Raw genomic sequence first — 27,185 nt, forward strand, 5'->3', positions numbered from 1 at the left:
CTCATATCTGTGGAAGGTCTGTGGCTCCATTGTTGGAAAGATTTTTGAATGTGCTTATTTTAAATTAAATTTGTATTAATTTTAGCAAAGTATTTAGGGAATTTTATATCTTATATTTAAAATTAAAATAATTACAGTAGGTAGGATGCTTAGATTAGTATGAAAAAGTCAAACCTTCATCAAAGGTATATGTCCACTTTCCCATAAATCACCTGGGTTTCATTTTTATCTCTCTCTGTCTTTTATGTCAGCTGCCTTGTCCTGTCCAGTGGTAACCCTTAAAAATTAATCTGTTCAGAATCAGTCTTTTTGCCTAAGGCACAGTCTGACCAGGTTTAGCTGGCTTGACTCTTGGTCATTTAAAAATTAATCTTCAGTCACCGAGGTTTTTCTTTGTCTCTCCAACATGTTCAGTTTCTGACAACACTTCCTATACATACAGACTAATTCATCCTCAGACATATTTCACTCCACGTGGACTAAAAGAAAAAGTACCGTATTTACTCAAATGCAAAATGAAGCTTTTCCCCACAATCATCATGGGTGAAACAATCTCCTTATCTTACATTCATATAGAAAGAAACTTCTTTCAATACCTCGTCTATTAAACTGCTGCCAAAAACAGTATATGTTCAGCAACAAAAGCCAGCTGTGAAGCTGATTAACAGGGATCCTGGTTTTCTCTGATTAAAAAAATCCCCAATTTTCAGATTTGAAAAAGTAACCCCAAATCCACATTTTTCCATGGATAAAATGAAACATTACTAATATATATATATTATGTATTAGTGGTGTTTCATTTTGATAATGGAAAAATGTGGATTTGGGTTGGGTTTTTTTAAACTGAAAATTGAGGGTTTTTTATCAGAGAAAACCAGGATCCCTGCTGATTAAATGCAGCCACCACTGAGCATTACTATAAAACATTATAATGGAGCTCTCATGCTGGTACAATCCAATGTGCTAACAGCCAAGTGAAGTCCCTGTGCTGCTTCTGTAAGCTTTTTTTCAAGCACCCGCTTCCAAATTGTCTGGGCTTCTTTTCCTCTGAACCTCCCCACTGGAGATACACCCTCTTTTTCTCTGACCCAGACCTTGATTTTTTTTTTATGGTCCACCAACTCTGCTGCAGTTATTATCTGCATTCTGTACCAATTCACACATTGTACAATCTTTTTGTACATTGGCAGCATTATCCAGGACCAGGGCTATGAAAGTGACCCTTTACATACATTATATTTATACAATACTGTCCCTGCATAATACCAGACAAACCTAGCCCCTTTTTATCCCTTCTGTGCAGCAAAGACCGACATACTTTGCATAAGCAAAAAAAAAAAAAAAAAAAAACAAACCAAAAACCTGCAGTTGGGAAGCCCGATCCTCCCATAAATTTTTTTCTTGTATAATGTTGTTTCCCTAAGACTTCTAGCTTTCCAAAAGAACACCATGAGTTCCTACTGAATCCTACACGTGATGGTCCACAATAGAGGGAAAATCATGCTAGCATACAGAATGATTGGAACTACCATCACCTTAATTATATTTACCAATCTTGCCATCAACAGCTTCTGGTCATACCAGTTCCCCAGTTATTGTTTCACCTTCCCTTTCACCTTCTCTAAGGCTACTTCATCTGTCAGTTGCACATCCCCTCCACTCCCAACATCTTGATTTTGTCTGTTGTGACCTGTAACCCTAGTTCCTTCCATCTTCCCTACCACCAGGCACTAATTTTGGACTTTTAGTTTTTTCCCAATGCCTTTCCATATTCATTTGTATCTCTTATTGCCTGTTCTAGGGACATGTTGTCTCTTGCCAAGATATTAACTTTGTCTGTCTACAACATAAATTTTGATTGTGTCCCTTTCCTCCAGGGACTGGTATGCCCTTGATCATACAATCTGTCCTGATCCTCTACACCAACAGCTTCATGGCACACATGAATAGGAGTCTTATGCCTAATCTGACCTTGACGTCCTCTGTTAGATGACAATTCACTTCTACCCTACACTGTGCTCAAACTTTGGTGGGACCCCCCACATCTTGTTCAGCATACCAAACAGGAACTCATGCTCTACCCAACCATCTGTTTTTTCTAAATTAAGATTCTGGAGTGCCACATTCAATCCTCATTCTTGACTGTACCAAATCACCAGGGATCCTGGTTTTCTCTCATAAAAAAAAAAAAAAAATCCCAACTTTCAGGTTAAAAAAGTAACCCAAAATCTACTTTTTTCCATGATTAAAATGAAATGTCAGTAATACACACACACGCACACACACACAAACATATATATATATATATATATATATATATATATATATATGTATGTAGTGGTGTTTCATGTTGATCATAGGAAAATGTGGATTTGGGGTTACTTTTTTTAACCTGAAAACTGGAGATTTATTTAAATCAGAGAAAACCAGGATCCCTGCAATTCATTTATTAACTCTTATTAGTAGCAGTGTCATAGTTATTGCTCTGCCAGGGACTACCTTTCTGATAATTTTTTAAGTCTATTTGCTAACCTCTTCGCTATTATCTCATAATTTAGGCCAGTAAAACAGCAGTTCCCAAACTCTGACAGATTGCATACCACCAATTTAAAACAATACAATCTTAAATACTACCAGCAAATTTTTCATAGACATAGGTAACAGACTATGTGTTAAAACAATATCAAAACCTTTAGTAATCATAAAACATTCTTTTATCAGTTACAGTAGCTGTATAAAACAATTGTAAATTGGAAAAAAGACAGTGTAAACTTACCCATCCAGAGATGCTTTTGGGGATGTCTTTGGTGGGAGGGGTGAGCTTGCTTGACAGAGCATGTGCGCGCACACACAGTGCCTAGCAGGTAAGTTTGTGGAGGGGAAGGGGCAGGGAGAGAGGGAAGAGGTTGGGGGAGGCCGATTGAGTCCACCACAGTGAGGGAGGGAGTGGGACAGAGACAGGGGCTGGGGTAAATGGGACCCTGGGACCAGGGTGGATTGTGGGACAGAGGCACGGGAGGATTGCCCAGGGATGCTGGGGGGCATGGCTCCCCACCATTGCACACACCCCCGAGGGAGGCACTGAGGGCATGTGTTACCTATCAGCACTGAGTTCCTGGGGAACACTGGCACAATACCCAGCCTGTCTGACTCCCCTCCCCACACCTCTGCCAGAACAAGAACTGATTAGTTGAAGGACTTACAAAAGGCAATGAAGATGCAGTGGGAGACACACCTAAACCCATCAGGATAAAGGTGACTGGATTAAGGCAATTTCCTAGTCTAATTTGCATCATAGATGAGCCAGGATTGCAACTCCCCTAGTCCCATTTGCATCAGAGATGGGAAAGAGAGACACCTCCATTAGTGTTCAAAGTGGAGAACGGAGATTCCAAGGCAAGGACCACATTGAAATCTGGGACCAGAGAAGCAGGGGAGCACTGCATGATGAGGGATCCCTGCTCCAAAAGCTAATCAACCCATCTCTGCATGTACCCAGCTCAGCATATATCAAACCAATTCTAGTGATGACTCCTTTATTGGTACCCAAAACACTGAATCTGCCTATTTGCATTATGAGATTCCTCAGGGTAACAGCACGCATAGCCAGAGATGATCAGCTCCTATTGTCCTGCCTAACAAAACAGCTCTGGTATACTCCCTTGAGCCATCATTTACCCATAAACAAAACTAGTGTTCGCCCTTGAACCATAGTTATTTCCCTACAAAAAACCCTACCCAAGCTCAAGTTTCTGTTCTGGTGCTTTGATCCAAAAGCTGCACCAGTTCCACTGGGACTTTACCTTCTCCTTTCCCACCTGGAATACCTCCACTGATTGTGTTGGGGGCTCTGCCTGTCTCAAGCACCCTGGACCCTAAGCTGAGCAGCTTGTCTACAAGTTCCAACAAACACATGGGAACCTCAACTGGTTCAAGCTTCACTAAATGGTGAGACCCCAACTCTCTCTCTCTCTCTTTCTCCCTCTTTGTTTAAGCCCATTTTCTAAATCTCAGACTTCGTTTAATCCCTTTCTCTCTCTATCTTTCTCTTACACAAGCAGTACATTGATAGAATTTCAGAGACCCCAGAAATGTAAATCTAATGAATGAGTGTACTCCAAAGAGACAGGCAAATCTGGTAACACATGTGCCTCCTAGGTTTGTGCATGGGGTGGAGGCAGGCTGCCTACTGCGCGCTGGGCTCTGTGCCCCACTGACATTGCTTTGGGATCTGCATGTGATGCTGTGTGCTGGCTACACTGTGTCCCCTGCCTACCTGGCAGTGGGATACAGCACAGAAGGACCAATCCTGTCATTAAAAATATTTTCAGCATCTATTGAAAACTGAACACCATGGAGTTATAAGACTGCTACATCAGTTACATACTCTATATCAGATATTAGACTGGATGCATGAGCTAGTGGTAAATATGGTATGGCCTATGTTATGTAGGCGATCAGGAGAGGTATTTTTGCTTAATATCTATAAATCTACTCTTTTTAATATTATTCTCATCAATGTATCTTTTATAGAATATATTATATTACAGTTTCTAGCATAACAACCAGCTTTCAGTGGAATAAAAAATCCATATCCAGTTTGAGTAGTTGGTTCTTTTACTTTCCTTTTTTTAATATTGGGCCAGAGAATCTTTCATAGTACATGGTGAAATGGAAAGAGTAGTGCCTTGGCTTTCAAGTTTTTGTTTCTGGTCACAGTTAAGAATTTATCTGTCATTCTACTGAAGACAGCCTCTATTCTAAATTAAAGTTTTGAAAATGCTGATGTGGGAGGCATTGGGCCAACCAGGAATAATGTCCTGGCCCTCAGATGTAGGGGAGAAGAAGCATACAGACAGAGTCCAAATGATTTCTTAAGAAAGAAATGGTAAAAAGGTAACAAGGAAGGGAAAGAAATGGTAACAAGTAAGGGAATCAGGACAAAATGCTTAAAAAAGATTTCAGAGTGAGCTCCCAAGCAGAGTCCCTACCAGTGCCTAGTCCTTGAAGATACCCACCTCTGCATGCTTCCCAGAGGAACTGTTCCAGAGGGACTCGAAATAGGTTCCACAAAGAGAATACACACCCTGTTGTGTTTCCGCTTCCTGTTGTCTTAAACAATTAGTAAGGCAAGGAGAAGTCTGAGCAGATCTTATCACTTCGTTGGGCCTCAGATGGACAGTACATGGAGCAAAATGTGAGGGGTCACATGAAGCCAGAACTTCAGCATGAAGTTCTGAAGGAGCTAAAAAGAAGGTGCACCTTAACATACTACACAGATATGCCAAATTTCCCCTTACTGCAGAAAAGAAAATGTTCAGAGATGCTGAGATCTTTGCCATCATCACTCCTATGACCAGGTCTCTGTGCAGGAGCCACCAGCTGACTGCCTTGAGAACCATGGGCCCAGAAGTTGTGCTGCTTGATGCAGGTAGGTTTCTGGAGCTGTCACCAGCTGTCACAGGTAAGATTATGACAGGCATCTAGACTAGCAGAAACATGTAAAGCTGCACGCATGTACAGTTTTTGTACTAGTATAACCATTTCAGTTAGGGATGTCATGGGTGCATCTACACAAGACACAGTAGCCTAATAATATTGTGCAGCAGTGCATCACAGCACTGACAGTGCTAATATGCTCCTGTGCAGTATTATTATTAAGCTACTGTGCAGTAGCCTCACTAAAAAGGCATTCATCAGTGCTACTGCACAGTAGCTCCAGTTACTGCACATTTATGTAGTACTTGAGTATACAAGTACTAAATTAAATACACAATAACCACTATACATTAAGGAACGTGGAGACACCTGCCATTTCTACCAAAAGAGTAATACCACCACACTCCTTATATGGGCACAGATATAGCAGAGGATGATGGTCCACATACCAGTATAGGTTCTTTCCCTTGCCTTACCTTAGTAAGCTATTCCAGTGCAAGTACCTTTACTGAATCAAAACTGAGTAGATATTGTACTGCTTTAAACAGAGTTAAAGAGGTATGACTTTGCATGTAAATAAGCCCTTTTAACACACTCAGCAAGACAACTTATTCAGTCTGTTGACTTTTTTGTCTGAGACAGACTGAGAATAAGAAGGGAGCAAAAGCCTCAAGCAATTTGTAGCATTTCACAGTTACATTAGCACCTCTAATTGTAACTGACAGGGCAATTAAGGTTGAAAAACATCCCAGTGCAGTGCCTTGCAGATGATGATTGTCCCACTGAAGCAACAAATCATCCACTCTATTTGGAGAAAAATAGCTTCAATGTATTTTCTTTCACAGAAATAGATGTCCTAATTTATCCATGTCTAATTAAAGGGTCGGTCTGCTACCATGCAACTGTTGGAAGTAATCATAATCTACAAGCATTTATGGTAACGGTATTTAAGTAGTCCATTTTCAGCATAAATGTCAGCTGCTTCACAGACTTTTTATACAGGGATAACTTTTTGTGTATAATCTATATAGTAACCACCATCTTCTGGTTTAGTGGTACTGAAGCAGTAGTTCAGGGTTTTCCTGTCAGCCATAATAGCCTCCCACAGACTCTCTAAAAGAAGACAGTTCTAATCTTTACTGTTTAGTTTGTTTAGTTTAGTTCATTTTTTAGTTTGTTTTCTGTTGACTGGAAGGGGTGCAGTTCCATGAACCCAGTGCAGTTCTGATGACATCTTTGATTCAGAGTTTTTTAGACACTCTGAGCACAACCAAACCTCTTTGTGGCACCAGAAACCTCATGCATTGCATTTTAAACCTTGTGGCCGCATCCAGATGGGCACGGCCATGCTGTATGTGACACCACAGACATATCTGTGGCACCACATACCACATGTTCAATTGGTCTCCATTCTACAAGGGAGCAGCAGAGAGAGTTTTTTGGACCCTTGGATATCCAGGGGTCCAAAAAACCTGTGAAGAAAAAAAGTGGCATCTCACACCCATGGACAGAGTGCGTTGCTCAACAGCAGAACTGGGCTACCCAGAGCCACGCTGCAGCTGCCAGCCAGGCTTTGCACGGCAGAATCACCACTGCTGCAGCCCTGGGAGGACTCCATGTAAGGCTGCTGGGGCCAGTCCAGGGCTGACCCCAGCCTCCCCTTCCCCACCCGGGGTAACTTGCCACTCGCCGGAGGGTGCGTGACACAGGCGTGCCCCAGGGACAAATAGCAGCAGCACAAGGTGTGCTGCTGTTAGTTGTCCTAGGGAACCAAATGAATGTGTGTGAATATAGCCTGTGTGATGCTGCTAATTTGCAGCATAGGGACAAAATTTGCTATCTGATCTCCTGGTAGCAAAACAAAAAAACCCTGGTGGGTGGGGGGGAGGGAAAGTGATGCAATGCATACAAAAATAGCATGTGCAAGGACAAACATGGAACCCCATTCTGGGGTACGGTGTACTTCAAGACGGGAGCACTGCAGAGCTCCTGAGCACTGTTCACTGTGAAGCTCCTGAGTTGAGACACATTGAGCCCCAGGCAGTGTGCATCAGTGTAGGGGTTCTCCATGCTTCTCCCTGGCTGGCTGAGGTGCAGGATGCCTCCGCATGAGGGCTGCCTGCCAGCTAGCCCCTCACTAAAGCACCCTGTGACCCAGCCAGCCTCCCCTCAGCCAGCCCCTACCTTTGCAGACATGGAGCCCAGCTAGGAGCCTGGAGGATCTGGGCATGGCCTGCAACAAAGGGCATGTGCGGGGGTGTGAACAGAGGGGCACGAAGTAGTAGCATAAATTTGTGCTGCTACTACTTGTGCCACTGCAAGCTTATACCCCTGCTCATCTGGACATGGCCCATGTGTCACTTCTCCATCCCTGTGCCTTGCTTGGTGCCTCCCTTTTTTCCTACATTTCAGTTCTCTCTGCAGTAATTTGTTCTTCTTTCCTTGGATACGTTTTTCTTGTCTTACCCAGTTGTATTGGTGGCAGAATAGACTTTCTGCAAGATAATCATATGATCATCCAGAAATTCTCATTTTATTTCAGGCTCCCACATTGGCAGATTGTTCTATAGCCAGTGCTATCCTCTGGAAGAGCTCTTTTATCTGCATTCTCACCACCCAGCTAATTTTCAGCCTGCTTCTGTAACACAAAAATTCAAAGGCCATGACACATTTTTCAGTATAATTCTGGATGGTCTAACAAACAAATAAAGGAGTGTTGACCTACAACTTCTGAACGCAGATTTTGGTTCCAGGATCAACCATCCACTAAAATTAAAAGCCCCAATTATTTGAGGCAGCCATTGGTACACCATCAAACGTTATTTGATATGCTGGGTTGTTTATCTTGCTTACTTGGATATTGCTTGCTGGTCTCATTAAGTATGCTAAACACGCACTACAGTATTTTTCAGATGATGGCATATACTATTTTGTCAGTATGCCTGATGTTATCCATATATAATCCTTCCACATGTATACCTTTCAAGCTGTTCTTAATGATATTCTCAGAGCAGATGTCAAGCAGCTTTGGTGAAAAAATACATCCCTCAGACTCTTTTATTTATACTATAACTCTCCAAGTTCACAATACAAATGGAAAGTTTTTTATACCAGTAGGTGTGCTGTATCAATTTTAGGCTCCTATAACTAGGGACCTACTGAATTCATGATTTTGTGGATTCTGCAGAAGTGGGCAATGCCCATGAAATCTGTGTAATCCACGGGGGGAAAAGCAAATTTATAGAAAATAAAATGCTGTCTCCCCAGTGGGAGCCACCAGTCCTCAGGGCACTGTGGCAGCCCACGAGGGCTGGGAAAGAGGACAAGGTGGCTGCCCACTCAAAGGGCTGCCGGCAAGATGGCTGCTACACCCATCCCTGGCCACTGATTGGCTGCAAGGCTGCCTGTCATGTGGGCCCACCCTTCTCCACCAATCAGCAGTGAGAGGCAGGGCATTATGATAGGCAGCCCTTACAGCCAATCACTGGTGAGGAATGGGACCACTGTGGCCCCTCAGCCAGTCAAAGGCATGGGGAGGGGAGGCTATCCATGATCCACCCACGAAATGGCTGCCAAACCCTGAATTCTCTCTGAGAAATCAGGGGGCAGCCCCCTCAAATTCAGTAGGTCCCTACCTATTACCGGGGATCCTGGTTTTCTCTGATTAAAAAAAATATCCCCAATTTTCAGATTAAAAAAAGTAACCCAAAATCCAAATTTTTCCATGATGAAAATGAAACATCACTAATATTGTGTTTCATTTCGATCATGGCAAAATGTGGATTTCAGGTTACTTTTTTAAAATCTGAAAATTGGGGATTTGGGCTTTTTTTATCAGAGAAAACCAGGATCCCTGCCTATAACTGCCTGTTTGATGGATTGTATGGATACTGTGGACCAGTGGGTGGGTGAGTACAAGGCCCTGGCCTGCCCTTAGAGTTTACCCAGAGACAGAAATCTTGAGATAGTGGTATCATTTACCTAACTGACTCCTAAGTAAGTCTTAATGACACATTACTTTAAAACTTGGTGGCTGTTAACATTTTGTCTACACTGGCATTCCACAGCTGCTGCGACCATTTGTATGGCATGAGAACAGAACCAGGAAGGGGGTTCAGCAGTACAAATGGGAACTGAGAATTTGTCCCTAAAGCAGTGAACTGTCTTATCCAAATGTTCTTAAGGGAAACAAGTCTCCCACTCAGGGACTGAATCACAGGAGATTTCTGGGATATAGGTTGCAGCCATGTTGGTCTAAGGACGTAGGTAGGCAAGGTTCTTTGGGTAAATCTGATATGTTTTATTAGACCAGCTCAAATAGATGGAAAAATTCTTCTTAGCAAGCTTTTGGGTATAAATACTCCTTGCCAGAATGAGGAAGCATTTGAACACTTCATGATACAAATACTAATTTTTAACTTGTAAAGAAATAATCACTCTTGCAATCCCTCAAGTCAATGCCAGAAATCATGGACCTGGTTATCCATCACTTTATTAAAGTTTTATATAGCTGCTGCTTTATATTGTATGTGGTCAACCTGCTTATACATCTTAAATAATACATTGATCAGAAATAATGTTACACAGTGAGAGTGCAGGCAAAAAAACCCAAAAGACTTTTGTTAACATTTCTCTAGTATTCCTAGCCAACTATTTAAATTTGACTTGAGCTGCTGAAAGTGATAAAAGCAAGCATTGTTTTTACCGAAGACCACACACAGATTTTGCTTTGCATAACAAAGTGATGCTGGCAAATAAGACCTCTCTGAGTTTAGCATGGTAAGAACTGGAACTTTTTAGCCTTATCCACTAGGTGGCAACCTAAGAAGAGTAACGGAAAGAACAGCTGCTCAACAGACATGTTAAAAACAATTCTCCAAGTTTAATGTTTCTCTAATGTTTTTCATATGCTGTCACTATAACTGGCAAAGCAATGAACATGTGGATAAAGAATTTAGAACAGGCTTAAAAAGTTGAATACTCATGAGATAATTAGACCTTCTGTGTGTCAAATAAGCCCTAGTATAGTCAGGTCTGAAAAAAAAAAATCCTGTTTTATTGATTAACTATTCCTCTTTGATCTTTCTTAACAGGAATATGCAATTTCAAGCCAGACACCTTTCAAAGGGTCTGAAACTAATGTTGATTATAATATTTTTCTCTTACATGCATCATGATAAAAGTCCCGCTTTCCCAAGAGGCAATCATTTTAAAATTATTACTTGAATTTATATATAGGAAGACAGACGCATCTTCAGGTTGTACAGAGACAAGCTGAAGTGAAAAGACTGTTTTTAAGTCTCCATTTTTTTAAATTCAGTCTGCATACACATTTCATCAAAAACTTCTAAGATAAGAAAGGGTCTTTTCTGCATACTTGTAAACAGTGAGTTGTCTAATGTGATTTTGATGGTGGAACTACCACAAAAAAAATCAAATGCAATAAAATGGCAAAATCTACTTTGTCAGTACCATTTTGCAATTAATATGGCTCTTCTGGGATGGAAATGAAGCCAACAACAGAGAAGAAAGGGCTGAAGCTTGGTCTCTGAACTGACAAAGTCATTTCTGCCAATAAGATCTAGGGCTAGAGCTATAAAAAGACTTAGATACCTAAGTACACTGTAGTGGAATAGAGGAACCTAAGTCCTAACTTATGATCCAAGCAATCCTAGCTCAACTGCCACTGAACTCTGGAGGGTGTTCAGGCAGGAGCAGTTCTTTCGAATTTTAGGAAACTCCCTATGTATATGTCTTCAGAGTTCCTTAAGAACCTAGAATTCTTCTCAGAGGGCACGCCTACACATACATTTAATTTACTGCACACTAAGGACATTTCTACACATGCATACACTGCAGCACCAGGCACTTTTAAAAGTGGCTGAAGCTGCAGCGGATGCATTTGTGTAAATGACAAAATGTGCATCAGCACTGAGAAAATGACAATGGTGCACTTTTGAACTGAAACACATCAAAGGTGTCTTAATTCAAAAGTGCACTGCTGCCACTTTCTACGTGCTAACGTGCATTTTGCCGTTTATACAAATACATGCGATGCGGTGCTGGGTGTGTCAGCTCATGTGCTCCGCAGACTCGATTAATTGAGTCTGCTCCAATGTGCTGGATTTCCAGTGTGTCAGAGCAGATAAAGGTATGTGTATAAATGCCCTAAGTTACTGCACAGTAAGCAGGTTTAGGCTGGCGTCTAAAGTGCAGTAATGCTGCAGGCGTTAAAGTGTAGTAATGCTGTGTGTGGACTGACTTGGGACTGAAGTTAGTCCTAAATCAATACACACACACAATGTTACTGTGCAGTTAGGTGCTCACACGTGCTTTACTGTGCAGTAACTAATTGGGTCTAAATTTGATACCTGCATGATGCAGATATCAAGTTTACACCCAAGTCGGTGTATGTCGCCATATTTACTGTGCAGTATGGGCATGCATGTGTAGACGTGCTCCCATACTGCACAGTAATTTTTGGTAATGATGCAGTAATTTTGGTTACTGGGCAGTAAATGTGCATGTATAGACATGCCCAGTGGCAGTCACTTGCTGGTAACACACAGCTGAAGATGAAGGACATGAAGTTGCCACAACCCACTTCTAATATATTTACTTAGTGGTTAGATCACTTGCTCAGGGAGCGCAAGATGTAAGATTAATGCACTCCTCACCCTGAGGCAGCTCACAAACATCTCCCAGAATATCTTTACCATTAGACTACAGGCCAGGCTGGAATGGAAGAAATATTCACCTGCTCAAGTAGTAAAATGGGACCAGAGAGCAAACAAACAAAAGAAATCCTGACTCTGTGTATAGTTTATCTAGTACTTAGGTATCCAATTCAGGGAAAGACCTGGGTTCTTGGTTCCTGATCCCTGGCCTATTCCATATTTTATTCAATCAAAAATAAACGTAATAATATACTGCAGGGTAAAATGAGGTGGGATTTTACTGCAGGTCAGCTCTATACTGTAACTGCACCCTCCTCCACCAATATAAGTGCAAGTTTAACTGTAGTAGTTTAGCAACATTCCTGTTACTGTACAGATAACTCTTTTGAGTGCTTTTCCTTGGTTCAGGTCCCTGCTCCCAGGTACCTCCAAAATGGTATATTAACCAAGGAGATGGGTGCTTTAAATTCTACATACTATAGGTTCAAGGACTGTCCTATTGAAGGAAGTACCTGAAGCAAATGCTAGTAGCAAAGCATAGTGCTTTGCAAAGGTATGTACAAAACCTCATTTTGCTGCCTTGCATATGTCAATGACAGAGACATTTTTAGGGGAAGCCACCTAAAGCAGCCTTCAGTAAATATACCTGGAAAGTACTTGTTGCCAGTGTCTTAGATTATTTGCTGCAAAATACTAGAAATCTGGAGATAATAGGTCATCACTGATCTCATCAGCAGTGAGACTGCAGATAATGATGGAGTGGACCAGGAGGCGATGTGCCATCATTGCCAGGCCAGCTCACCTGGATCTGTATCAGGTCACTTAGCCAATGGAGTCAAAGGTCCCACGGCAGAAGTGATATGGAAGGGTTCCATGATTTTTGGAAGGCTGAAAACCAATTGGTTTTAGGAGATGATCCAAAAGGCTGCATCTTTTGCAAATAAAAAAACAAGGTCGTTGAGACATCTGAAGAACCGGCTTCAGTCAAGTGCAAATGGTAATTAATGGTAGACTTTTAAACACAGTTACAGGAGGTTAATATAACTGGAATAAACCATGACACTTACTATTAATAATAACCATACCTATCAAGTCAATAATTATCCTTTGAATGTTTTAGCAAAATGGCAGATAAAGAGATCAATTTGATCAGATACTTCTAAATTATATAAATAACTAGTATTTTTAGATGACCATATTACACATGCAATGTTTTGCAGAAAAATCTCTATTAACAACAGAGCAGTGAAGTAACCAACCAAGGTTTTTCTTATAAAATGAGCAATTTACTTCAGCTTCACAGTGGAAATGGTATAGAAAACTACTTTGCACTTAAGGCTTTAAATCCATTTCTAACACTATTCCCTTTAGAATTCTTGTCCTTTGACAATAATAAAAATATTAATTACTCTGTGTGCCTGTTAGGAAAATGTAGGAGAAAAATACAAAAATAATTTAAACGATTCCACTGCAATTCTAGAGTAACTCTACTGAAGTCAGGCAGAATCTAGAAATCCAATTCTAGCCCACAGTTTGGATCAGTGTAAAATCTGCAGAGTATGCAAAATGAAGGTACCAAGGTGGCTACAAATCCTTCTACATTTCATAATTGTTAAATATCTAGGCAGCCACTATTACTCGAAAGTTGCCTGTTAGGACTGAGAAGCTCTGAACATTTTGTATGGGAGTGCTGTGAATACTTTGACTGAGGCCCCCTGAGAAGAACTGTCATAGCCCAAAATATTGCTTAAATAATTCATGTAGAACTGTTATATTAAATAGCAGCAGTTGGATGTGATAAATGCTTTTCTTCAGAAATATTTAATGCTTCGGAACCTAGCTATGCAAAAGGTTTTATTGTAATATAACACAAAATTAATTATTGAAAAGGTACCCTATCTCAAAATAGAGTCCAATTAGATATTGCTTCTTTTATAGAACTTCTCTCAGGCATGAATAAACAAAACATCTGTACAGTATAATCCACTGTGATGCATAATTATTTGTTTTATGTTCATCTTATTTTTGAATTATGCAACAAATCCTCACTCAGTGCCTGTAATGTGAAGGCTCACTATATAAAAACCAATGATAGATTTTTTTGTCTTGATTAATTTACATGCACGCACGCACGCACACACACACACACACGCACACGCACACACACACACACAATGGGTCCTAAACTCCACAGCCAAACCTTATTTCATCAGCTGCTAACTTCTGTGGCAACTTTCCATTGCTACTGCTATATAGAATGAAATAATGTAATTCTGTCTTCCTTTCCTCACCCTCCAAACCTCCCAAAAAGAAGCTGAACAGAAATCAGCTTACAAAACAAGGCATTTATATTTGAATGAAGCCTTTGGAAAAATATATATATATAATCCCAACCCTTCATTGGTTTTCCTTTCTATTTTCTCCTAGTGCATTCTTTCCACTGTCTATGACTGTCCTTTCTTAAGATTTTTATGGGGGTTTTTTATTCATGTTTTTTCACTTTTTGTTCAGTTACATGTATTTCCCAGTCAAGAAGATATCATGAGATTTATGGAAATCCTACATTGAGAACGGTGATTATTACAATTATTCATCCAGAAAGACTCTGTTTTATTTTTAATATTATCATTTTTTCTAATTTAAATGTGAATTAAAAACAAAGTTTAGATAAAATAGAATTTCATGCAAGCAAAATGAACTACAAGTCATTTCAAGTTTGTCTCATTTGTAAAGCCAGTTGGCATAGGTACTGGAAATGCTGTTTCCCTATAATATGTCTCAATTCTTCCTATTTTATATCTTAATGGAATCAAAAGAGTTGCTTTCTTCTAATTCTTTTCTTTCCTGGGTACATGCTTCACAAACTATTGTCCGCAGCCACTATTATTCCCAAATTAATGATTACAAGCTCAAAAAAAATAAACTCAAGTCTCTTGAGATTAAAAAAAAAATGTTTAATCTCATATTAAACCAACACTATGGCAGAAAATGTTTACTACTGAGGGGCATACTGATCATAGAAACAGAAAAACAAATAAAAAACACAAGAGATTTCCATCACAGTAATGTCAGATAATTGAGGAAATAAGCTATGAATATAAAATAAAGCAATAATATCAGTGTCTTTTTACTACCAGTTAACTCTTTTGCAAATACTCTGACATTGATTTCTTACAATCTTAAAATTATAGAAAGAAGCGCTAGAAGGGACTTCAAGAAGTCTTCTAGTCCAACTCCCTATTCAAGGCCATATATATCATCCTTGTCTAAACCCTCCAAGACAAGTGTTTCTGGAAGTTGTTTTTTAAAAATGTCGAGACTGGAGATTCCACAGCCTTTCTAGGTTTTATATTATATATACATAAAAGCTCAGTATTCTTTTCCTTGCAGAAAACTACTTTTTTGGTGAGGCCACCTTTATTTCCCACCTGGCCCTCAAAAAAGGTGATTTTTTTTGTATTAAAACTAAAAATTTAGCACTTTAGGTGTTACTGGTCACATCACACTCCCTCAGTTTTGATGGTCTGTACCTGCACTGTCAGGTTGCTGTCTGTGATTCTGTGTCCCTAATGACTTGGCATTAAAAGTGTAGCCCAGGTAACTCAGATATAATCTCCCCTTCTCCAGTTGAAGGGGATTGTTAGCTGGTAGGTATGCTGTGGGGGATCTACAGACCACTCATTTTCCCTCCATTCCTATAGAACCAGGCCTGGACAGTCAGGAGACTTTACTATATACACATTTATTTACATTAACTTATCACAAGGAAAAGAAACATGGATATAAACATATGTACAATATATATATTTATAAGATATCTAAACAAATAACATAAACAATACCCTCTGGGTAAATGCAATAAAACCTTATACCAGTGCTCCAGATACAGGTAAATCACAGGTAAATATCTGATCTGAAACAGATAAACCCCAAAATAAACATAGATAGCCAACAGATAAACTATAGATAAGTATGGATGAACAATAAATAAGCCACAAATAAATACAAATAAACAACAGATGAAATAATAGAAACAATATTTTTTTGTTTGGTAGATATTTTTTGCCAGGCAGCCACTTACATCAGCACCCTCAACCCTTGCGAATGCCTGATCCTTGGCAGGGACAGGGGGTCCCAGAAGAGGCCTAGGACTCTACTCATCTACTCATTTACAAACATCACAACACTCATGGTGCAAGAACCCCAAAGATAAACTTAATCCCAAGGGGGAAACCCCAATGCCCTTGGGCTTTTCCCAAGCCCTACAAGGAAGCTGGTAACTTTAGGGGGGCCCTCCCAGTGGGACCTTCACTTTCAGGAGCCCTTCACTAACCAGGGGGAACTCCCCTCCCCTGTGAGAATCCTCTTTTCCCTGCAACTCACGGCTCCCAGGCCTGGAGGGTGGTCCTCCTGCAGTGGGCCTGCAGTGGGCTTCGGGGGGGGGGGGTCGCTGCTCCCTGGAACAGGGACCCTCTATGCAGGGCTTCTGGGGCCTCTGGCTTGGCCCTGTCTGCTGGCCCAGTAGCCCGATTACTGTCTGGCTCCCTGGACTCAACCTTTTGCTATGGGTCAGAGGCCTGAGCTGCATCATGCAGCATCAGGCTCGGTCTGCTCCCAGACCCTCCATGCAGCACCTCTTGCACCAAGCTCCCAGCCTCATTCCTGCGGTTGAGGACCTGAGCCACCCAAGCGCTCTGAAGGCCCTACTCCATGCACCGGTCTGTGCACCATGTCTCTGGCTGCACACCAGAGGTTGCAGACCCGAGCCACCTCATGCAGCTCCCAGGATCTGGACGCTGTGTGCTGTGCTGCACACCAAGAGCCTAGCTGCTGGCACCGTCCGCCGTTCCCCGCTGATGGAAGTCTTCAGGGGGCTTCTGGGATACTGCTTTACCCTGCTGAGCAGCTCTCCTCAGCTCTTCTAAGCCCCACTCTTCTCTCTTCTCTGTCCTAGATGTGCTCCGCTCATGCTGGGCGTGCAGCTCCTTTTATATGCTCCAGGGCTCCGCCCCTGAAGTCTTCCGGGCCTGAGTGTTGCAGTCTTCAATCAGGTCTGGGGGGAGGGGGGGAACTCCTCTCCCCCTCCCCTCAGGAAAGGGGTGTGACTTAATTCCTCTTGCTGCCTCCTGATTGATGGATTGGTTCCAACAATCAAAACAGCAAGATTTCAAACATGGGACTGAACCCAAGCTTCAAAAGACAAGCCTGCTACATGATAAAGAGACTGCAGGCTTTGGTTCTTAGTAACGAAAGCTCTGCCAGTTTTATTATCTATTTTAAAATATACTTTGAAATGTTGCTCTTCAAAATGGGTTAGGCCTCATTGGATTATTAATCAATTATTGCATGTACAACTCACACAAAAGCCTTGCTAAGAGCGTGAATTGAAGTAGGCCTCACTGGATGTGTCTACATAAGATGCTTTACTGTGTATTAGACTAATCTAAAGTGCAATAAAGCATCACTGTCTATACATGCGCATAAATTACTGCACATTCAATTAGGCTAATGAGCCATTTGCTAGTATCAACACATACAGGTACTAGAAAAAGGGAGCATTAACTAATGCACTAAAGCATACATGTAGATCCTGACTGGGAGCAATTTGGTTCCCTGCTGCCTGAACTGACTGGGAGCACAACTGCTACCTGGCTAAGCCCCAATATCCATGGGGTAGGGGAGAGCTGTCTCAGCTCCAGGGCAGCTCTCCCCTGCCCAGTTAATGTTGGGAGTAAGATGCCTTAGAGCCAGGACAACTTCTCCCACCCATCCCCTGGAGCCCAGGCCTGACCCCCATGTCCTCTGCCAGCCTGGAACTGGCACCCAGGGGAGTTTGGAGCTATCCCTGATTGCTGTAGAGGGGGTAGAGCAGGGCAGAAGCAGCCCTGCACTGAACAACTCTCATCAAATTCATGCCCAGCCATAGTTTAATGCACCTGCATTTTCTGCTCAGAAAATTCAGGCGCATTTATTGCATGTGTAGAAATGCCCACTGGAACAGAACTAAGTATATCATACATGGCTTACAATTTGTCAGTCCTCATAAGTGCTTTGCATGTCCAACAGTTAGAAAGTGAATTGATAAGACTGAGATCAAAACAAAGATCAGAGTGACCTGGAAAACAGTTTTCTCTGTCCAGTGGCGAGGTGACACTAATTGGTGAGAATTGGGATGTGGATGATGCCACCTAAATCTGCTTTAGTAATTAGTCATAAACAGGATGTGTATGCTCTAAATATGATGCTGCTTTGAATATTGAATGTATTAAAAAAGAGCCTTGGAACCCTTAATACTTAGCAGTGGGCTAAGGTTCACACCTATCTGATGTGTGCAAATCACCTAGATTCATAGATGCTAGGGTTAGAAGGGACCTCAACAGATCATCAAGTCTGACTCCCTGCCTAAACAGGAAAGAGTGCTGGGGTCAGATGACCCCAGCCAAATGCCTATCCAGCCTTCTCTTAAAGCCCCCCAGTGTAGGGGAGAACACCACTTCCCTTGCAAGCCCATTCCAAATTTTTGGCCACCCTTACTGTGAAGAAGTTTTTCCTGATATCTAGCCTAAATCTGCTCTCTGTCAGTTTGTAACCATTGTTCCTTGTTACCCCAAGAAATGCCCTGGTGAACAGAGCGTCTCTAATCCCTTGCTGCATTCCCCTAATGAATTTGTAGGTGGCCACAAGATCACCTCTCAGCCTTCTCTTGCGGAGGCTGAAGAGGTCCAGGTCCCTCTGTCTCTCCTCATAGGGCTTGTCCTGTAATCCTGTAAGTCTCTAACCATACCTGGGTAGCAAAGTGTACCAGCTGGCCATGAATATTAGTGTCTAGGCTTGTTTATGGCCAATAAACTTGTCTGAGCTTCTTTTATTAAGATCCAAAGCTTGCTGTCTCTTTCTTATAATGACAAAGTTACTAGGGGTACAGAATCACAGGTGGCATCCAGATAGCACAGGAGCAAACCATCCAAACTGGGGAAGTTCAACATGGTCAGTAGCACCTAATGTCCTAACACTTGCAGAGTCAGATGACAACATTTAGCAGTCTGCCCTGGCAACATTGGTGACTCTTCAGAATCCTACAAGTGGTAGTTTGGTTGTCCTCACTTTCTTCAGTTTCCCCAGAATGCACGCTGGTCAGGAACTTCCAAGGAGTAGCGCAGGGCCATTCCAGAAGAAAAATATTTCAGGTCCTGGGTATTTAGGATTCTTTAATGAAATATCAAAATTTTATGTAGAAATCTCATAGTTCACAAAAACGCTTTAGTGAAAACCCCATTTTCCTTGAAAACCAGTTTTAGCAGAGGATTCAAAGCCAGTCCCAGATATTTTGTTTACCAATTTCCTTTCCTTTCCTTTAATTTTTAGCTTATATAAAAAAAAAAAACCCAAACCTTTATCAAAGCACCCATCTCCTCAATTCATATGTTGAGTCTTGAAACTGTTTGTTATTTGGGTTCATTTGAATTAACAGTTGTAGACAGAAGTCCATTTGAGGACAACATATTTTTTCTTGATTATGAAGTTAGTATTAGTGAAAAATTAAATTAACTGATTCATTTTCCTTTCATCTTTAAATCTCTTTCTGTGTTTGTTTGCAGGTTAGTAAAGGATCCAGGAGTGTACTCTTGTCCTCAAAAGCAGGAGAAGCAAACAGAAAATCTCCAATAAGTCTGAATGCTAAACATTTATGAGATAACAGATTAGAGTCACCTGTATTTTTAAATCTTCTAATTTGGATATTCTTGCTATGAGTTTCACAGATACTCATTACTTGCAAAATTGATTAGCTGTTCTACAATATCCTTGTACTGTTGTAACTGTGAAGCTTTTTAATCCTTCAACAGACAACATTCTATAATTTCCCTCCTCCCACATTAGTTTCTCTCTCTTTGGAGCCAGTATTCTAACTATATATAACAGTATATATACTCTTTTTCTCCATTTTTGTTTTTCTATCTATCTTTGCCAACAATCCAGGCATATGACTCAGTCTACCAAGTCTGTATAAATGTCAGTTAAACCATATCATAGACATGTGCAAGAACCTGTCACTGCTTGAATATTTTCAGCATTTTAGCTTTCAGCACTAAGGTTGATGCATCTTGATAAATAAACAAATATTTTCCACCATTCATTTCTTTATGCTTTGTTAATGTTTCATTCATTAATCACCTTTTCTATATCTTGTGCATGCTCCTTATGGATCCAGTTGATAAACTATGTCATTGAAATGAATTATGCCCTTAAATTCAACTCTTGGTATCCAACCACAGTTGCCAGCCACTGAGAAAAAAACATGGAGAGAGTAGGAGGAATCCTAGTCCTCGCACCATACAGTAAACATGGACTTTACTGGTTAGCAGGAAAAAGAGAAGAGGTTACTTGAAATGGGATGGAGCTGCTATTGCTGGATTTGTTTTAAGTCTTAGCCTGCTTCCTTGAAGACAAAACTAGACAATCACAAAAAAGGGGAAGAAAAAAATAGCAAAGATAGAAATCACATGTCATTGTATGGACACAGAAACATGGACACAGCACACTCTTATCGGTCTCTTCAAGTCCCAGCAAACTTATGTCAGTGTTGGGCTGCTTAAGACACTGTTTTTAAGCTGCCTCTCTCATCACAGGCTCACAGTAGTCTTGCAAAAGACTTAGTCTTGGCTGGCTAAGCCATTCTTTTTTAAAAACATAAGGCAAAAAAGATATATAGGAAAGAGAATAAATAAAGCATGAGAAGAAAAAAAAAACACCAGAGGGAACAGGTAACAGCAGGAACCCAAGTCACATTTTAGAGGGGTCATTCAGGATTTAGTCTAAATCCCATGAGTTGGTGATGTCATTATGGTCTGATCTCGTGTACATAAGTGCATATTTAAGTATTTTCCTAGAGAGAAATGGAGAGTTGATCCTGATTTAGGAACTCTTAGACCAGGAGTGGGCAATTATCTCAGATGCAGGGCCACTTACTGAATTTTGGCAAGTTGTCAAGGGCCACATGGGTAGCCTTGCCCCTTGACAGGTGCCCTGCTTCCTGGTCACCATCTTGGAACCAGAAGTCCCACCCCCTAACCCTGACTTTTGCCACCAGAAGTTCCCCCCTCCCTTTGCCCCCAGAAGTACTCCTTTCAGCAAGGGGTTTTGCCATCTTGGAACCAGAAAAATATCAGATTATATTCTAAAAAGCAAACATCTAAAACATTCATTAATTTTATTCAAAAAAAATATTTTTGCCCTGGTTTACATGTGTTTGTGTATTGTACATAGAGGTGATTGCACAATAGCTTAAAATTAAGTCTTATGCTTGTATATTGTGGCTGGGATGTGGCTAACCTTGAGAGGGACCAGAGGAGGGCCACTTGCATGGTCAGGAGGCAGCAGACCAGGCCCTATGAAGATAGACTAAAGGGCCTGAATCTATTCAGCCTCCACAAAAGTAGATTGAGAGGGGATCTGGTGGCCATCTATAAACTCACCAGAGGGGACCAGCGGGAATTGAGGGAGGCTCTGTTCCCATCACCTGGGATAACAAGGAATAACGGCCACAAATTGATAAAGAGGAGGTTCAGGCTTGATATCAGGAGACATTACTTTATGGTTAGGGCTGCCAGGCTCTGGAATGGGCTCCCAAGGGAGGTGGTGCTCTTCCCTACCTTGGGTGTCTTCAAGAGGACATTGGATAGATATCTGGCTGGGGTATTATGACCCAGCCCTCGTTCCTGCCCAGGGCAGGAGTTCGGACTTGATCATCCATTCAGGTCCCTTCCAACCCTAAAAACTATGAAACTATGAAACTATTGTGGGGTATAGGTTTGTGGAGGCTGTGGGTATGTAGGGTGAGGGAACGTGTGTGTGTGTGTGTGTGTGTGTGTGTGGATGGATATGTGGGGCATGGGTGAGTACGGGGGGGCTGTGTGTGAAGGGAGGGTGGCTGGGGTGTGTGAAGGGTTGTGGGGGTCTGCATGTATGGGAGCGTGAGGGGGGCTGTGGGTGCATGCATATGGTGGGGTGTGCATGTGGGACTTGCCCTATGAACACACACACATATGCTTTGCCCCTGCCTGCACATACACACACTGCTCCTGCCTGTGCATGCACCATGCAGCCGGGAGCCAGGTGGTACTGGAGTAGGGCGGGGGCAGGGAGCAGGGAAATTGCTGGGGTGGGCGGGCCTAGGCTCCTGGCTCCTGCTGCCTGCTTCTCCTGGGTCCTATTGCCCCTGCCTCTTGTCATCTTTGAGAGGCCTTCAGGAGCAGATAAATATTTTAGGGGTCCTGCAAGCCGTATTTTGCCCACCCCTGCCTTAGACAGCAAAACATAGGTTAGAATTGGAGTTTATAACTCTTCAGGTTACTTCTGTTAATAGAACCAAATCTCAGGAAGATGATAGTACCTTTCATGGTAGTAGCTTTTAAGGTCAATTTATTTCAATGAGACTTAAGTGTGTACTTACATTTATGTATTTGTTACTGAGTAACAGCCTGCATGACTACTTTCATCTCACTTATTTCCAGAATGGAAGGACTAACTTGTAGCTAACAAATTGGAGAAACTTAGGGAATCCTGATCCTCAGTTACAATGAGTATTATTTAACTATTTAAATATTTTATACATGTAACCATCAGGTTTTCTGGACAGTTAAGGCTAAACCTGTGAAACCAAGTTAAGAAAACAAAACTAAAAATCAAAGCAGCCAGCTATAAAAAAGTTGCTAAATTAAGATCAAACAACATCAGGAATAAGGGTCCCAAAGTCTTTGTTCATACCTGTATCTTCACTATTAAATGGGCCTTGTCACACATTACATTAAAGACACATTAACTGAACTTATAACTGAGCATTCAAGCAGTAGAGAAAGCATCATCACAGAGTAGTAAAATAAGGCCTTTTCTGGCAAGGAGTATCTCCAGATTGTATCAACATGTCTTGAGCTAAAATTGGACTGCTCTATGGAGGTAGCACAATCAGGAGAGTTTGGTGTGATGGGCATTGGGAACCTGAAAAGGTTTTTTATCAGACTCCCAGCCTCCTTACTGCACCAAAGCCTTGAACCAGCCAGGCAAGGGTGGAGCAGTTGTGTGATCTATGACACCTCCCCACCCCCCACCCCCCAATGCAGCTTTGACAGTTCAAAGCTCCAGTGCAGCACAGGGACTGGAAATGGCACTGACACCCAGCACCACACTGCATGAGTCAGTTCAAGGCTCTCTTGTGGTGTGAAGGGCTTGGACAGCACAGTCCCAGCCTCCAAACTATATGGGAACTTTGAATCAAGTCCAGTGCAGTATGGGGGCAGGAACTAGATCCTGTGCTGTGCCAATGTTGCTCCCAGCCTTTGCAATTTAAGCCTTGAACCAGATCTGGTATGATCCCAAAGCTAAATCCAAAAATCAGCTGATATTCCCTCTCAGCAATGGGATTGCACCAGAGTCTTGAACAAGCTTGGTACAATCCCAAGACTGAGACTGAACAACAGCTGATTGTCTGACTCAGCCCTGGGATATTACAAGACTCCAGATATTACAAGAATCCAGTGTGGAACTACTATCTGTGCTTAGACTGTACGAAACATTAATGTGGTACTACTCAGAAAACTTTCTAAGGCAGGGGTGGGCAAAATATGGCCTGGAGGCCAGATTCAGCCCACTAAGGGATTTTGTCTTGCCTGTGGTGTGTTCCTCAGCCCCATCCAGTCCAGACATGGGGGGCAGCCCAAGCTGTAGCACATTTAGCCAGTCCTGCTGCCCTCAAGTGTGTAGCAGGACTGGGGTAGTGTGCAGGCAGTGTGGACTTTGCTTCCCAAAGTCCACCAGCAGTGGCTCCTGGCTGCCACCAGCCCTGGCCTCACTGCCTAAGCACCCCAACCCATTCATCCTGCACCCATCACTGGGAGCAGGACATTCAAGGGCAGAGCGAGTGGCCAGGTGGATGGGATGGGGACATAGGCTTGCAGGGAGCAATATCCATTAGAAGAATGGATGAGCAGAGCTGGGATGACAGGGCAGGATCATGAAGCAGTGACAGCATGGGGCAGGGCCCAGGTCAGAGTTGTGATCTGATGCCTACACATCCTTGCAACAAGCCCCAGCTCCACAGGCAGGGGCATGCAGGGAGCAAATTGTGGCTTTGCCCTGGGACCCAGCCCCATGCTATCACTGCCTTAAGATACCAGCCTTGGTCCTACCCACCCATTTCATTCCCAGGCACTGCTCCTCACCCACCTGCAGCCTATGCCATCCACATGGCTCTGCACCCTGCCCATGTGGGTCACAGCCAGTCTTCATGGAAACTCTAGAACTGTGGACAGTGACAGCATAAGTCCTGGACCTGGGGAAGAGCCATAATCCACTCCCAACACACTCCTGCCCATGGAACTAGTGCCCATCACAGGTACATTCAGGGGGCAGATCGTGGCTTTGCCCTAGGCCCCAGCCCCATGCTGTCACAGCCCCATAATTCAAGCCCTGGCTCCACCCACCCAGCTCACTCCTGGATGCCACTCCCCTCCCATCCATGCCCCCATCCCAGTCTTCCAGACCAGCATGGAGCAGAGCCACTTAGAGAGTTTTGGTGAGCTGTTGAGGGGGGAGGGAGGGAGGGGAGGCGGTACTAACCCAGTGCAGGGTGGGAGAAGGAGTGGAGGGCTATGCTAACCCAGCCTGTGACAACTCACCAAAATTCCCTAAGTGTCTCCCCAGCCCAAATAATTGCTCACCCCTGTTCTAAAGCATATTAATGTTTACTACAATCTATATATAACATATACTTAGAGTAACATGTAATGAGGTCCATAGAAACTAAAAAGAATATTTCCTTCTTTTCTTTTTTTCCTGGATATTAGTGGAAAAGAATTACAAAGAAAATGCAACAAATTACCACACATAGTTTCCAAGGTGTTTTTTATAAGGTCAGGCATATATTTGAAATAATAATAACAATAACAACAACAGTAATAACAACAATAATAAATAGTAATATATGTATAACTTTTTTCATCACAATTTCACTAAAAATCAACTAAATGCTATTTGGATTACTACTGGATCAAGGGTGTAACTATTTTTTATTTCTTTTCAAACACTATAGAAGGATAAAATCCTATACGTAGAGTTCTTTGCCCTTGGAGAAATACCGCAGGATCTATTCATATTTCTTTTTAAAATATAAAATAGTACAGTTGTATTATAATATCTGATTGCACAATTGCATATAAATTATACTAATAGTAAGATAATAAGCAATAGAAAGTAGCAATATTTGAAATTCAGCCACCAGTAAATAATTTAGTATAAAATTTCCCATTTGACTTTTTCATCAATAAATTTGATAAAGGTAACTTATAATTCATCTGAGGAGTAGAAAGAAGATGAAAGAAGTTGAAAGCAGGATTGAGACAGAACCTGAGATACAGAAGTCAAAGGCTATACAAAATATTTAAAAGATACTTAAAGATGCAAGTGGTATGGTCATTATTAGTTTTCCTTACCTCTTCTTCTCTTTGATAAGGCTTTGATAAAAAGTTATGAAGGTATAAATTTAATCCCATCTAATTTTGTATTACTTCCGTTTTATATTAACAGCAGAGATACCTATATAAATGGATTAAGATGTATTTGTTAAAACTTCAATCCCGATCTCCCCTAGTAATTCTAGTTCAGAATGATCTTTGCTCTGGGAACTGAATGAACAAAACAAAAGGAATAAACTATGGATTCATGAAACTCCTCCTGTCATCCAAAATGCCATTGTACTGTGCACTATGATGTATATTGGTTCCATAGATTTACTGTATTTACTCGAATCCAAGGCAACACAGGGAAAAAGGCCCCTCATCTTGGATTCCAGTACAAGGGAGGGCGAAGGGGAGAGCAGGTGGCTGCTGAAGCTCTACTCTGATCCCAAGCCTGGGTTGGGGCAAGAGTCAGAGCTGCAACAGCCGCTGCCCCCTGCAGCCTTTTCTCCCCTTCCTTCTCGCAGCCTCCCACCCCCTAGCCTCTGCTCCAGCCCACTTCCCTGCCACCTTTTCCATCCTGAGACCTGTAGCCTCTGCCTCATCCTCACCCTGTTAACTCCAGTGCAGCTCCAGCTTCATTATCTCCTGGGCATGTAGCACATGGAAGCTCTAGCCCCTTCCTGGCCATCCAAAGGCTGAGCTGCCACTGTCACTACTACCTGGCAGGAGACTTAGTTTCCATGTGCTCTGTGGAGAATGCTACCAGAGCTCCACTGGAGAGTAAGCTAGGGGGGCAGAATCTGTGGGGAACAGGTGTGGGCAAAGAGGCTGTGGGGGGCAAACAGGGGGCCGCGGTTGTGCGGAATGGCAGAACAGACCACAGGTGATAGAGGTGCAGGTGCTGCTGTTGGGGGTAGGTTGCAGGGAGCACAAGTGAGGGAGGCATGGCCCTTCAGCCACCTGTCCCCCTACTGCATACCCCCCAGCTGCTACTTTCCCTGGTAGGAGAGATGAATTGAAGATGACCTCTGATAATTAGATTCTGTATGTGGAAAATAATAACAAATGTATACATTTTCCCTATATAGAATCTATTTACTGGGGGGCTGTCTTAAATTTGAAGTCATCTTGGATTTGGGTAAATACAGTACCTCTTAGAGCTTGGGAATTTATCAGTTCTCTGACACTGTTACTGAGTGACTGCCCACAAGCCACTACTTACATAAAGTAATGTATTTGTTTCACCTTTTAACAGTTTATTTTACTATCTTAATTTTTAATGCTGTCATGAGCAGGGATCCTGGTTTTCTCTGATAACAAAATCCACAGTTTTCAGATTTAAAAAAGTAAACAAAAATCCATATTTTTCTGTGATTAAAATGAAATGCCACTATATATATATATATTTTAGTGGTGTTTTATTTCAATAATGGAAAAATGGATTTTGAGTTAATTTTTCTAAACCAAATATTGGGGATTTTTTCTTTTATCAGAGAAAACCAGGATCCCTGCTAATGAGAAACCACATATATTAAACCACACACCATAGGCAACACATGCCTCCTGAGGATGTGGGGGAACAGTGACCACCCACAGACGATTGCGCTGACATCAGCCA

General features: G+C 42.0%; 1 protein-coding gene across 1 annotated transcript in view; it reads right to left on the reverse strand.

Annotated features, from left to right (window-relative positions):
- The window catches only part of GPC5 (glypican 5), a 1,236,000-nt gene that overhangs the window by 900,021 nt on the left and 308,794 nt on the right, over positions 1 to 27,185 (reverse strand). The window lies entirely within an intron of this gene.

The sequence above is a fragment of the Alligator mississippiensis genome, chromosome 1 (assembly GCF_030867095.1).
Source record: "Alligator mississippiensis isolate rAllMis1 chromosome 1, rAllMis1, whole genome shotgun sequence".
Taxonomy (NCBI): domain Eukaryota; kingdom Metazoa; phylum Chordata; order Crocodylia; family Alligatoridae; genus Alligator; species Alligator mississippiensis.